Source organism: Gavialis gangeticus, unplaced genomic scaffold (assembly GCF_001723915.1).
Source record: "Gavialis gangeticus isolate Ggan-Ray unplaced genomic scaffold, GavGan_comp1, whole genome shotgun sequence".
Lineage (NCBI taxonomy): Eukaryota > Metazoa > Chordata > Crocodylia > Gavialidae > Gavialis > Gavialis gangeticus.
The window spans coordinates 1,214,855-1,228,174 of NW_017728996.1; the positions used below are offsets into that span (position 1 = coordinate 1,214,855).

The 13,320-nt window shown below is 46.7% G+C and overlaps 1 protein-coding gene across 3 annotated transcripts in view; it reads right to left on the bottom strand.

Annotated features, from left to right (window-relative positions):
- FRMD5 (FERM domain containing 5) overlaps positions 1-13,314 on the bottom strand; it is a 317,562-nt gene extending 304,248 nt beyond the window's left edge. For all 3 annotated transcript variants that reach the window (XM_019503878.1, XM_019503880.1, XM_019503879.1), the window contains exon 1: positions 13,268-13,314. The gene's annotated coding sequence lies outside the window, so the exon portion shown is untranslated. The remainder of the gene's footprint in view (positions 1-13,267) is intronic.
- Positions 13,315-13,320: the final 6 nt, after the last annotated feature.

A 13,320-nucleotide genomic window follows, 5' to 3' on the forward strand; every position in this document is an offset into this window, starting at 1 on the left:
AGGGGCAGGAAGTCAGCAGGATTCATAGGATCCCAGCAAGATAAGCATCCAATTTGCTCCTGAAGGTGTTCAATGTAGGTGCTTGAACCACCTCTGGCAGCAGGCTGTTCCAGACTTTGGGGGCTCGGACAGTAAAGAAGTTCTTCCTTATGTCCAGCCTGAAATGGTCTTGCAGGAGTTCAACATATTCAGCTTCTTGTCCCCTGTGCCCCCAGGTCCTTTTCTGCAAGCTGCTGCCCAGCCCGTCAGCCCCAGCCTGCACCGGTGCATGGGACTGCTCCACCCTAAGTGCAGGACTTTGAACTTGTCCTTGTTGAACCTCATGATATGACTTTTGGGCCAGTCCTCCAATTTGTCGAGGTCACACTGAATCCTAGCCCTATCTATTATCCTCCGCATCTCTACTGCTCCCCCCAGCTCGGTGTCATGTGCACACTTGCTGAGGGTGCGCTGCATCCCATCTTCCAGGTCATTGATGAGGACACTGAACAAAACTGGCCCCAGCACCGATCCCTGGGGCACTGCACTTACTGCTGCCTGCCAAGCAGGCATCGAGCCGTTGCTTACTACCCTTTGAGCCCAATGCTCCAGCCAGTTTTCTATCCACCTTACAGTCCATTCATCCAACCCGGACTTCCCCAGCTTGCTTGCAAGGATGTTGTTTGATCAGGCATGACCTGCCCTTGGTGAATCCATACTCACTCTTCCTAAACACTTTCTTCTCCTCCTCCAAGTACTTAGAAATGGATTCCTTGAGGACCTGCTCCATGATTTTTCCAAGAACTGAAATGAGACTGACCAGTCTGTAGTTCCCTGGGTCCTCCTTCCCGTGGTCCCAAGAAGGATTGCTAGGAAGAGATGGGAACCAAAGACAAGGAAGAGCATCTTTGCAGGCAGGCTTGCTAACCTAGTGAAGAAGGCCTTTAAACTAGGTTTCCTGGGGGATGGAAACCAAAACCCTGAGCTAAGTGGGGAAGGGGGTGACCCAAAGGAAGCAAAAACAGGAGGGGGCAACAAAGGCAGCAACAACATTCACACAAATATTATTTCTATATTCTCTATCAAGGCCAAAGGGAACTAGAAAATGCAATACACTCAAACACTCTCCACTCCATACAGAAAAGTGGGTTTTTCCTATAGTGTTGCTCAGAGACAAGGTAACTTAAAGCATGGCTTTAAGCTGCAAACAGATCATGTAAAAATGGCACCTTATTACTGAGCAGCTCTACTCTTGTACACCTCAGACACAGCTGCTTTTATTGATTAAATAAGATTTTGTCGTTTGCCTTACACTTACTGTTTTCTTTTTCCCATGAAAATAATTGATTTCTAAAATCCAGCTACGGGGTCGTGCGAGTACAGCTTTGCATGCCCACCGAAGGCAATGGGGGACTTTAGTCTGGGAACATTGTGGCTGAATAACTGTGGGTGAGAGCAGAGTATGTATGGCCTGAAGAAGCTTTATGCTGGGCAATGATGCAGAAGCAGTTACTCTCCAATCCCAAGACTGCATCACTGGCAGCCAGAAAAGCCACTTCTTTGCTTGGAAAAATGAATAAACTATAAAACAGGGGTCACTGAGATGTGCTAATCATGGTCCCCCACGTCATGGGGGTTACTGAGATGCACTACTCATGGCCCCCCCATCTCATAGCCTTGCCTTTCAGAACAGACCCATGCTTTAATACAAGATATTTCTGCAGATGTCGATGTGTTGCTTTCACTCTTGAACATCGCTGAGGATGCTCAGCAATGCATCACGGTGGCGCACACCAGCTTGAAGTAACAAACAATGGGTTGGCACGCCCTGATCCACGGTACCCAATTAGGTGGTTGAAAAGCTTTGCACAACGATACCATGTGGGAGACAACGAGCAACACCGAGAGAAGAGCAAACAACCCAGGGGCAGAGACGATGCTCTCGGGCCATGCCCCTCATGCACTACAGCAATTCACTTTGTTTGGCCTCTAAAGGCAGATTCATACCAAGAGCAAGAAGAAAACCTGCTCCTTCCTTTTAGCGAGAGGAGGGTTATAAGAAAATAAGGGCAGGGGAAGGCCGATGGCCACCCCAGTCACTAGGGAAGTTTCTCCACCCTTTCCAAATTGCTCAGGACATGAAGCAAATACGATGCAACAGCATGGCACGAGGTTGAATACGACAGAGCAGTTCTCCACTCTGATTCAACATTAAGGCTTTTGATACTAGTCATGATCTGCTCTTTATACTTTTTTTCCCCAGACATGCTACTTTCTTGCACTCGGAGGTCACCAACATGTGGAACAGCTGTTAGACACATCGCAGCATAGCACACTCAACAGTGGCACCAATGCACAGACAGAGCACAGCCAAACAGAAAGGATGTGCTTGCCCTTCCTTTACCAGCTTCCTAGGTATGCACCCGATGGAAGAAATAGCTATTCTCCAGCGAGCATGGGTCAGCTCTGCATCTCATCTGTTCCCAGACACCACTGCCGTCGACGTGAAGGATGGAACTTACTCTTCTGGGTAGAGAAGACGGTGCCTTGAGAGTTATTCAATACCTACCTCTTAGTTATGGGAATGCCTATGTCATAATCGCACAGAAACGCACAAAATTGCAGCCCAGTATTGAAAAGTGATCCCATTTTCAAGGCAGTCAGCTGATCCATTCAGACAGAGCCTACTTTTAGATGCTTAAAATGGCAGCTTTGCAGTTCAAAGCAATATGAGTGGGGCTTAAATGCAGTGATGTTATGCAGGCACAAAACTCATGCTGCGCTATCAGACTACATGCATAAGCCAGGGGGTCAGAAGAGACCCCTTATCACCCAAGTCCTCTATGACTTCCCTATTATTGCAACCCTAATTCCTGCACTCTTGTGCAGACGTGCTCTGAATTTTGGAAGTAAATTTACTCTGAAAAATTCCTTTCTTGGAGATTACAATTAAGGGACTAATTTTTTTGATTTTTTACAAAGAACCTGCCATTCATCTTGACCAATGTTCCTCCTGGGCTTATAATACTACCACCTGCTTCCCTTGCAGCCTTCCAATACACATGTCCAATTCAGCACAGTTTTAGGACAGCAGGCAGATTAATCTAATCAGCTTTTGCTTTCAATTTTAGTCATCTCCATGAAACGTTTTAAAAAATAAATTAATAATAGCCATGTCAATACTGTAAATGCTGCCAGAGTCTAGATATCAAGATGGTTTATGGACCTGATCGTGATACCCAGAGACTACAACCTCGAAGGTGCTGTTTAGGCCCAGCCCACGTCACCATCAGCTGTGGCCAAATGTTTTATGATAGCTGTCAAACCATATGTCCCCAAAACTAGCACTACACCAGTGCCTAGCACCATACCAGCACTATACCAGTGACCAGCTGAAAGGCTCATTGACAGTCTCAGCGCAGGACCCAAGGACTGAATGAGCATGGAGACTGAATTACTCTCTCATTCATAGATGACCTTCTAAATTAGGGTTGAATCACAGTAATAAGTGTGTTGAGAAAGCGCGTGCTGTGCTGCCCAGTGCCTTTTCAAGGTATAAAAGGACTCCCCTCTATAGGGCTGTCCAACTCATACTTCTGGTTTGCATTTTTTTTCCTTAAGGGCCTTCCCTGCCTTAGAAAATCAGCTCCAGCAGTGGGAGGAGCACACGTGTGCACAATCACAACTTCACCCATTTGGTTATCTCTGCCTGTAGCGAAGAGCAAAAGATAAAAATTCTTGAGATGATCTACCATGCGGCGTCAGTATCCAGTATCGACTGGACGGGAAGCTTTTCAATCTTGGGCACTTCCAGGCAAAAACAAAACTCACCACCAAGGACATCCACGACCTTCAGTTTGCAGACGATTGCTGTGTGATGGCTCACTCTGCACAGGATGTGCAAGCGACCCTAGATCTCTTCAATGCTTCCTATAAGAGACTTGGCCTGTCCTTGAACGTCGCCAAGACAAAGGTTCTCCACCAACCCCACCCCAGGCCAGCTGAACACCCCTCGCACTACCTACGTAGACGGGGAGGCTCTGGAGTATGCGGAGCACTTTCCGTATCTCGGCAGCCGCCTCTCAATGGGCTACCATCGATGAAGAAGTCCAGCACTGGGTCAACTGCATCAGTGCCGCCTTCTTCAAGCTGAAACAACACGTCTTCAAAAATAGAGACCTCCGGAAGTAGACAAAGGTCCTGGTTGACAAGGCTGTCGTGCTGACCATCCTCCACTACTGCAGTGAAAACTGGACCATCTACCGATCCCATCACCCATCACTTTAAGACCCTTGAGAGCTTTCATCAGCGGTGCTTGTGTTGAATCCTGGGGATCAAATGGGAGGACTGCTGGACCAGTGCGAGCGTCCTCCATGAAGCTGTGTCCACCCGCATCGAAGCCTTGCTCTTGAGAAATCAACTCCGATGGGCAGGCCGCTGCGTAAGGACATCCAAGAACTGCCTCCCTAGCCAGATTCTCTTCTCCCAGCTCTCTGTTGGCCAACACTCAAAGGGCAGCCAAAGGAAACGGTACAAAGACACGCTCAAGGTTGCCCTCAAGCATGGATGCATCAACACCAACGGCTGGGAGGAGCACGCTGCTAACCATTGTGTGTGGCACCACCTGGTCCACCAAGGCGCGTGGCTCTTCAAGGCCCAACGACTCGATACAAAGGTGGAACGGCGGCGGAAGGAGAAGACCAACCCAGGGCTGCTAATCCCACTCCTCCACTCAACAACATGCCCCCATTGCCGAAGAACGTGTGCATCCAGAATCGGGCTCCTCAATCACCTGAGGACCCATCAAGCCTGACAGACGTCATCCTCGACTCCGAGAGACTGCTGACAATGACAATCATGAGCAAAAGATAAAAATTCCTGAGATGCAGCTTGTGCAACATCTGATGGTCCCCTCAGCATAATTTAAAATGGCACTTGTCTAGCCATCACTGTAATTTGTGTGATAGTTTAACTTAGCACATCAGCTAGACTGTAATAATGTTATCATGTCATTCTGCAAACTTTATAATTTGTTTGACAAATCATTATCTCCTAAAGGAAAACACGAATTGTGCCTTGTGCTTAAAGGATGCCCCTTTTTTCCCCCCCCACACACCTGGAGGACCATATAATGTGCACACAGCACCCAATACCCCTCTGAAAACTTACCACTTGGGTCTTTCAAACTTCCTCCAAGAGTAATCTAGTTGGTAGAGCTGGGATCTTTTGCTTTTGTCCAGGCTCTGCGACCTTGAGCCAGCCTGTCCCTTAGTTTATCTCCTTGTATAAAGAATGTAAGAAAAATGGACTGCAAACTGTCCAAGGCTGTTGAGAGCATTCTTGTTTGGAAAGATTTTGGGAAGTTTGGATGAAAGGTGCACGGAAAGTTCAAAGCATCATTATTACTAGGCCATAATGAATAAAGACAGTGTTTTTGCTATTCTGCTTTCTTTGCTATCTATCACAGACTATTGTGGGAGCTGTGCTGACAAGGTGAGAGTACACAAGCAAGGATGTCTCTTGGGATTAAAAGGTGCCACGCAAGTTTAAGTAGTGGGTAAAAAAAAGTCACAAACAGCCATGTCAGTTTTCATTCCATTCAAAATACAGGGGAGAAGAACCCACCGGGTTTCTCAAATGAAAAAATAAATATGTAAGGGGATTTTTTTTTCAAATTTCTGAAAAATTATTACAGACAGTGAGGGGGGAAACCCAGCTATAACCAAACATTTAACAGCAGTCTTTCAAACCATCGCTGTCAGTCACGCAGCCCAAATTTGTTTTCACGTATGTGCATACGTAAGCAAGGGAACTGCACCATATTACAACCGTTTCACAGACTCTTTTGGTCACAGAAGAGGGAACTAACAAAGCCATGCTGTCCGTGGTCACACACACAGCAAATTCACAAGTCTTACGAGCAATTCAGGAATTATCAATATGAAACTGTTTTCATGCTGCTTTGAAAATTTTCTCTGGAAAAAGTTCAAAGAGCATTTGACTCCAAACCTCCTTATTGTACAAACAACTGCAAAGCTCTCTGCAATCAAACAATGCTGATTATTTTGACCATAATCAAACATCTGATGGCAGGAGAATAGCTCAATTTTGTTATTACTATAACAGCAGCATCTTCGCACTCATATAATCGATGAGCTATTGCTTATGCTTGACAAAATCAATACCAAATAAAATATAATGCAGTTTTTTCAACAGCAAATCCTGACTCGCTCCCTCGCCTAGTTCTATAATGTACTGTCATTTATAACAAGTGACAGCTACGCCATGTTTCCTTGGCTGTTTGGAAACTGCAAGCGTGGCGATTTCAGAGATTTTTCTACAATCATTTCATCTCCTAGTCTGAGATGGCAGCTACAGTGAGCAAACCAAAGGGGACTCCCTCCTGTCTGGATGGGGGCTAGACCCTGTATCTGCTCTACATGCTGGAGCAAGGCTCCCATCACTCCTCGGTGGTACAATCCACATTGCTCAACATTTTTATCATGTGCACGCTGGGAAGATATAAACGTTGAGCTGTGAAGGTGTCAGGAAGGCTGCTTAGCCTCCTTAGGGCTTTGTTTCCGTTTCTGCACACTCTGCCATCCTGAAGATGGTTATCAAGGCAAAATTCTGCCATCAGTTAAACCTGGTGCGACTGCTGGCTGTAAGACACCACAAAGATAGGGCCCAGGGCACAGTCCGATCCCTATATATTCATGCCTTTGGGGGAGCCACCCCTTCCGCTCTTCTGATTGTTTTATTACTGCCAGATTTGTCTAGCCGCCGCATTCGCGTTGCATTGTGAGCATTCAAGAGCAGGCATTGTTTTCTATGACTTGCCTGCACAATGCATGGCTCCTAGGGACCTCCATTCTTAAATGATCTTAACATACCGTAGTCATAATTTTCTAGCTCAGTCATTTACAAGACACAGAGAGAACTGTATTCACCATTTTTCACCCAGACAAACGCCTGCTGATTTCAGTGGGATGTAGACCTCTGTATAGGGGCCCGAGGAAGGCCATATGTCATCCCTGTGCTTCCATCTTGCTCACGTGTCAAATGTAAAATAGCTGGCATATAAATGCCACAGTGATTTTTAGTTCTTCATGGATGACCAAGCCGTGCAAACACTATGGAGGCAAATCCTATCCGCGGTGACTCCAGGCACACCGATGAACAGACCTAGCCAGGCAGAGCGATGAACCCCTGGCCCCGCTGGAAGTACAGGAGCCTTGCCATTGACTGCTCTGGGGCTGCAATTTCACCCCACGGACAGGCAATGGTTCTAGCTCTATCCAGCTGCCTCCAAAGTAAGGACACAAGTGGAGCTCAAGTTAAGAAATGTCTCTGAAGGGACTCCCCAGTCAGCCTGTGTTAGAGATGAGAGCCCCTTGCACGGGGCTCTCATTGGAGTCAAGTACATCGCTGTGCAAGCTAGGGCTCCCAATAAGCACTGCTCCTGTCACCGCTATGTGCAACAGGACCATTACTGAGTGGCATTAAAAAAACTAGGGGCCTACAAAACTGCTTAAATGCATGAGGTGTGTCAGACAAGCTAAAAATCAGCCATCTACCTGACAGCAGCTCTTCTTCCATGAGAAACGGGAGCTACCGTGGGCAAGATGCTCTGTGATGGCATTCACCCATGTTAAAAAAGGGTGAATCCTTGAGATCTGGAAAAATGCATAACGATCAAAGTATGTACTTAGGCAAACTGGCACTTAACAAGAGGACGGTGGGGATGTTCTCCATTTGTTTCACAAGCCCAGCTCCTGTGCAGCTAAGCGCATACGGGCATTACAAATCTTCTCACCCAGTCGCCATAACGTTTCCAGTGATGCTGATGCCAAAGAAAATGAAAGTAAATCCAGCATCCTCTGCTGCAGTGAGGGGTTCTGCCTTAACACCTCTTCATCAGCTACCTTTTGCATGATGACTATTTAAAAATATTTAACAAAATACGAAGAAAGAAAGGAGATTAAACTCAGTTCATGGCTGCTACTGTGTCTTGAGCACTTGTTTGCTGCATATCTCAGGACACGTGCTCACAGGTTTCCTCTCGGAAGCACCATAATTTTTTGCGAGCCCACATACCTTATGTATTTGACTGCCTGGGCGCTGAATTAAGAACGCTGTATGCACAAAATCCATTTTTACAGAGGCTTAGCTAGGCTTGAATTATAGGTTTCTCTTACAAATACATTTTTGTAACTGTGAATAAGAGCACTGCCTTGTCTTCAACACTTTTAACAGAAACACAGGAGTAAGAGGTATCTTTTACCATTGCTAAGATACAGATCCCTATACTGGACGTGAATGAAGTCCTCAGCTCGCTGCTGTCAGTGGGAGTTTTGCCAAGGATTTCAATGAGGCCAGAATCTCCTCTGTATTCACCTCGCTATACGTATTTTTATGCCGATCCGATGACGCGACTTTAATCTTACAGGCAGTTTTCTGTAACGTTATGGAAAACCCAGCGAGAGGTGTATCTGCCACGCAGACAAGCAACAATGTCAGCGCGGATCCCTCAAACGTATTTTTACTCCGTGTTTCCAAAGACAGGTTTGCTGTTTTGCACTGCTCCGTCTCCAGCACCTCAAGTCAGGTTTCAGGCTGAGAAGAGACAGATGTTTCTGTGTTTACAAGAAAGCTCGAAGATCAGGCATCAACTTTGCACTGTGAAGCCCCACGGTTTCTTGAGTTCACAGCGGTAGGCAAAGAACGATAATCCTCAAATGCAGAATTCATCACCTTGGCTGGGGATTTCAGACAAGTCGTCCCATGGTGAAAGCAACAGTTTGCCCACCTCCTCCCTCCCTGGCACAAGCAATTGGAAACTATCAGAAGATAAAAAGATAGTGAACAAGTGACCCTCCATGGCCAGAGCTGCAAGAAATAGAGGCTCCCCTCTCGCGCTGGCTGACTGCCTGTTAGTAAGGACTTCTGATACAATTTTGGTCCAAAGGAGCTTAATTTTTAAATGCCTTGATTTCAGGTAGTAACTATTACATATTAATTCCATGAAACCTTATTTTTTTATGTCTCTCTTCCCAAGCCTTCACATTTTTGCAGTATGACTGTATTTCTGCAATGCAATACTTCTTTTCCAGGAAAACAGTTGGTGCTTTTGTATAATAAATCATTCATTGTTTTAGGTCCTTTATATTGCCAATTGTACCAAGGCTGCCATGAAAAAAAAGACAGTTTTTCCTTGGACAAGTAGAACAGTAAGGTGAAAACCACATGGCCAAAAGCATTTTTGCTATTTCATCAATACAATTATTTTTTTTTTGCAAGTTCTATTAGATGACCGTGCTGGTTAATTATTACTCCACTATTTGTTTTTGGTGGGGAGGGAAGGAAAATGTGTGCTTACATTACTCATATCACTGCATTGAAGTCAAAATTATGGAGATGAACAAAGAAACTCAGGTGAAATTTCCCAGGTGCTCGCAGTGACATCGCCCCCACTGGGAACTGTATGAGCGGTGAGGCATAAAACAAAGGGCTGAGGTTCAGGACTGGCGGGGGTCAAGGCTCAGAGAATAACTGACCCTTGACAACTCCCCAGACCTCACGATGGCTCAGTCGCCACCTGCACTAGAAGGAGGAGTCGTAAAAGGGGCCTCTCCTGCTAAAAAAACAAGCTTTTTTAAGTCATAAAAACTTAGTAATGTTATGTTCCTCTATGCCCATAAAGTCATTGTTAGAAACCAGCACTCCTTGTGAGTTATGAAATCCTCTTTATATTCGGGAACTGAACTCAGCGCTACACATCAAGGTGCCACGCAAAGAAAAGGCAGAGTGCTGGAGCACGGGAAGAAAACGCGCCGTCAATGTTTATACAGGCCTGCTCCCACGCTCGCTGAAGTCGCCGCACGGATTCCCACCGACCTCCCCAGCCCTGGCCACTTGGGTCAGGAAAGGCCTTTTTGGGGCAAGGAGCTCAATTCAGACTAGCTGTCCTGGAGCGGGAATTTAGGACAAGATAAAGGATTTATCATAGCTTTGATGGTGACCTGCTAATTTAGTGTTGGAATATTAATAAGTGGGATGTTTTATAATCAGGTTATAAAGATGTTGTTACGCAAAAGAACATCCAGGTCAGCTAACTGTGTAACAGCAGCCTTTAGATGTTCTTTGCTAAGCACAACCAGAGGTTAATTTTCTTGGCAGGTTTATCTTTTGCTCTTATTTGAGACATACTCCTCTTAAAATCGAATCCATTTTTTAAATGAGTCTCTTTCCCAAGCAATATAAAAGCCAGCTGACAAGTCGAACTAGTCAAAATGCAGAAAAATATATGCGTCGTTGATATAAACTACTATAAATTATCTTTTTGGTGAACTTGGGAATAGTGGTGCACGCAGATTTACAAACTTCTGCTGATTGAGTATCCTAAATGCATTACAACATGAAAAAGGTTATCACGTTTCAAGCTCCCACATATTAAAATTATCATTTCTATTTTGCATATTTTCTCCCTATCTAACAAAATACAGAAATATACATAAAAAACCCCAACTGATTTATATTCAGGTTGGATGAAGAAGTACCATAGATCTGTGCAAGATATAAGAAATATCTGCATTTGTAAGGGAATGACCTTCAAAACTCATTCACTGTTTCCCAGCTGGTATATTGACAGTGATATTCTCACTTGTGCGATATTTATTATATTTTCCCCCACTATGTGTGCTTTAATTTCACGCGAACTATAAATACTTTTGCAATAAGGCAGCATGAAAGCAACAGAAAAAAAATGTTAGTGGTAACCTTGGTTGTGAAGGGTAATGTGAGCTAATTCTTTCTACCTTAAGCCATGCATATTAAATACCCATATTCACTTGTTTACTGCTCCAGCAATAAAATAAACCACCGAAATACACAATCGAGGGGCATATCACCTCAAAATGACATCCAGGCCAAGAATTCTTGTTTTAATTCTACTACCAATTAAATGAAGGAACAAAAACCCAGCATTTTTTAAACTGGTGACCCATGCTTTCTTGTCAAATAATTCTTGGCTACTGCATTTTTATTAAAAGCAATCACTGAAAGATTAATTAGTTTTGCTTAGGCAAAATAAGCAAAGTTGTCAGGACTGTGTCTCCAACTCATCGTTGAAGTGGAGGGAAGACAAAGGGGGAAAGTCGGTAACAGGGACATCCCTGAGTTCTTATTTGCACAGAACAACTTTGTTTAAACACATGTATTTATTCTACTTTACTTCAGCAAAAGTAATGAAGTCTCCCACAGCCTGCAGCATTTGTTTGCAGCTGAATATAACGCAATGCATGTTTCTGCATGCATTTGATGCCTTTGCCCCAAAATTACAAAGCAGTCAGGATTATCAGCATCCACAGAGATGTGCGGAGAGGTGGCAGCTGTGGCTATTTATATGTTGCATCCCATTTGCCCTAAAATCGAGCCTGAATTTTCCACTGCTGAGAAGGCGGTATGGTCCCAGCTGACAGTGGTTTGAAACAGGTACCGTGCTATGGTGCACGGCGAGCGCTCAGGCTCGCCTCTGGATGTGCCTGACATTTAATATCATAATTAAAACATCAAGATTAAAGCTGTCTGTACAAAATGGAAGCCCCTTCTACTTAGGTCAAGCTCTCAGTCATAACGCTGCGCCTTCCCCAACTCATTGCAAAGAAAACAGAGAGTGCTGTCATCATGCTGTGCACAATTCCTGCCATCCCAGTGATCTCACCACGGGATCCTTAACAGTAGATCATTTGTGCGCAGATTCGGGGGGAACAATGAATTTTGCAGATAGTAAATGTCACTGAATCACAGAAGAACAACTCCATACTTATCCAGCCCAGAACAGGCTGAAAAGGGATCCAGACTCTTTTAAAATGAGATCAGCAGAGCAGAGCCGAGGAGGCAGCAACAGATAAGAAATCAAAATCCAGCGTGGCTCTGAAACACCTCCTGGTATTTGCATTTAGCTCTAGCACCGTTCACTATTCTTCACTTTGCGTCAGAGTCGTTCTTAAAAGCTCTGGCCAGCCCCCTGCACTCAGGGAGAGCCATCAGCCGAATTGCCCGAGTGCCATTTGTGCTCAGCAAGGGGTGCAAATTAAGCTTTTCTTCCAGCCTCCAACAATATTTACGCGATTTGATTATACCCTATCAATGCAAGAGCCGCCACGCGAACGCTGTGCCGCAATCACCCGGGCACTACAGACCTCAGGGAAAGTGGTGGGTTTGGGTTTCTAACACAAGAAGCAGGAGTTTCTGCAGGGCTCACTGGAGCGGGCCATGTTCTGGGGCATCCTCCAAAGAGTCTGGGGGACAGGGATGGCCAGGGCTGCGGCGTGGCAGGAGGGGCGGGCGGGGGAGGCAGGAGCTGTGCCCCCGATACTACCAGGATTCACCAGACTGTGGGGAGAGCCGGGGGGAGAAGGGCAAGCAGCTCGCTGCACGCTGGAGCCAGCCCTCGGCCTGCCTGAAGCTGGCCCTTGTCGAGTGCCCAGGACTGAGACTCACAGGAGCGAGCGTGTGCGTGTGCGAGACTGAAGCATGCGTGAGCACATGAGCATGTGTTGTGAGGCTGTCAGTGTGTGAGAGCGAGTGAGCCTGCAAGCATGTGTGAGCATGTGTGTTTGCGAGGCTGTCGGTATGTGTAAGCATATCAGCACGTGTGAGCATGCAAGCATGTATGTGTGCGATTGAGCCTATAAGCAAGTGCGAGTATATGAGTGTGCATTTCTGAGGCTGCCCGTGTGTGCAAGCATGTGAGCATGCGTGTGAGGCTGCCAGTGTGTGCAAGTGGGTGAGCATGTGTGTGAGAGCATAGGCGTGAGCATGCCACTGTGAGGCTGTCAGTGTGTGTGAGCAGGAGGGTGCACTAGCGAGGCTGCCAGCGTGCACAAAGGTGAGCACGTGCGTGTAGTCGGGCAGGTCCCCGCAGACCGGCCGTGCCCGGGCAGAGGCGCCGGCGGCCGAGGGGCTGCTCCTGCCGCCGCGCAGTCCCGCGCCCGCGCAACTTTCCCGGGGAGCCCCTTGCACGCGCGCTCACACACGTTGCACATGCTCACCCGCCGGCGGGCGCGCGCACTCCTCCCTGCCTCCCTCACACACACACACACACACACACAGTCTCGCACAAAGATACCCACGCTCACACACACTGTGCGCGACGCGTGCCCCCCCCGCTCACACTCACAAAGGTGCTCACGCTCACTCTCACACAGGTGCGGCCGCTCACATGGCGCCCCCCCGCGCGTGACACGCGCACACGCGCACGCACACGCGCACGCGGCGGGCCCACCTGGAGGCTGCAGGTGTACTCGCTGTCGTCCAGCAGCCGCACGGTGCAGCTGT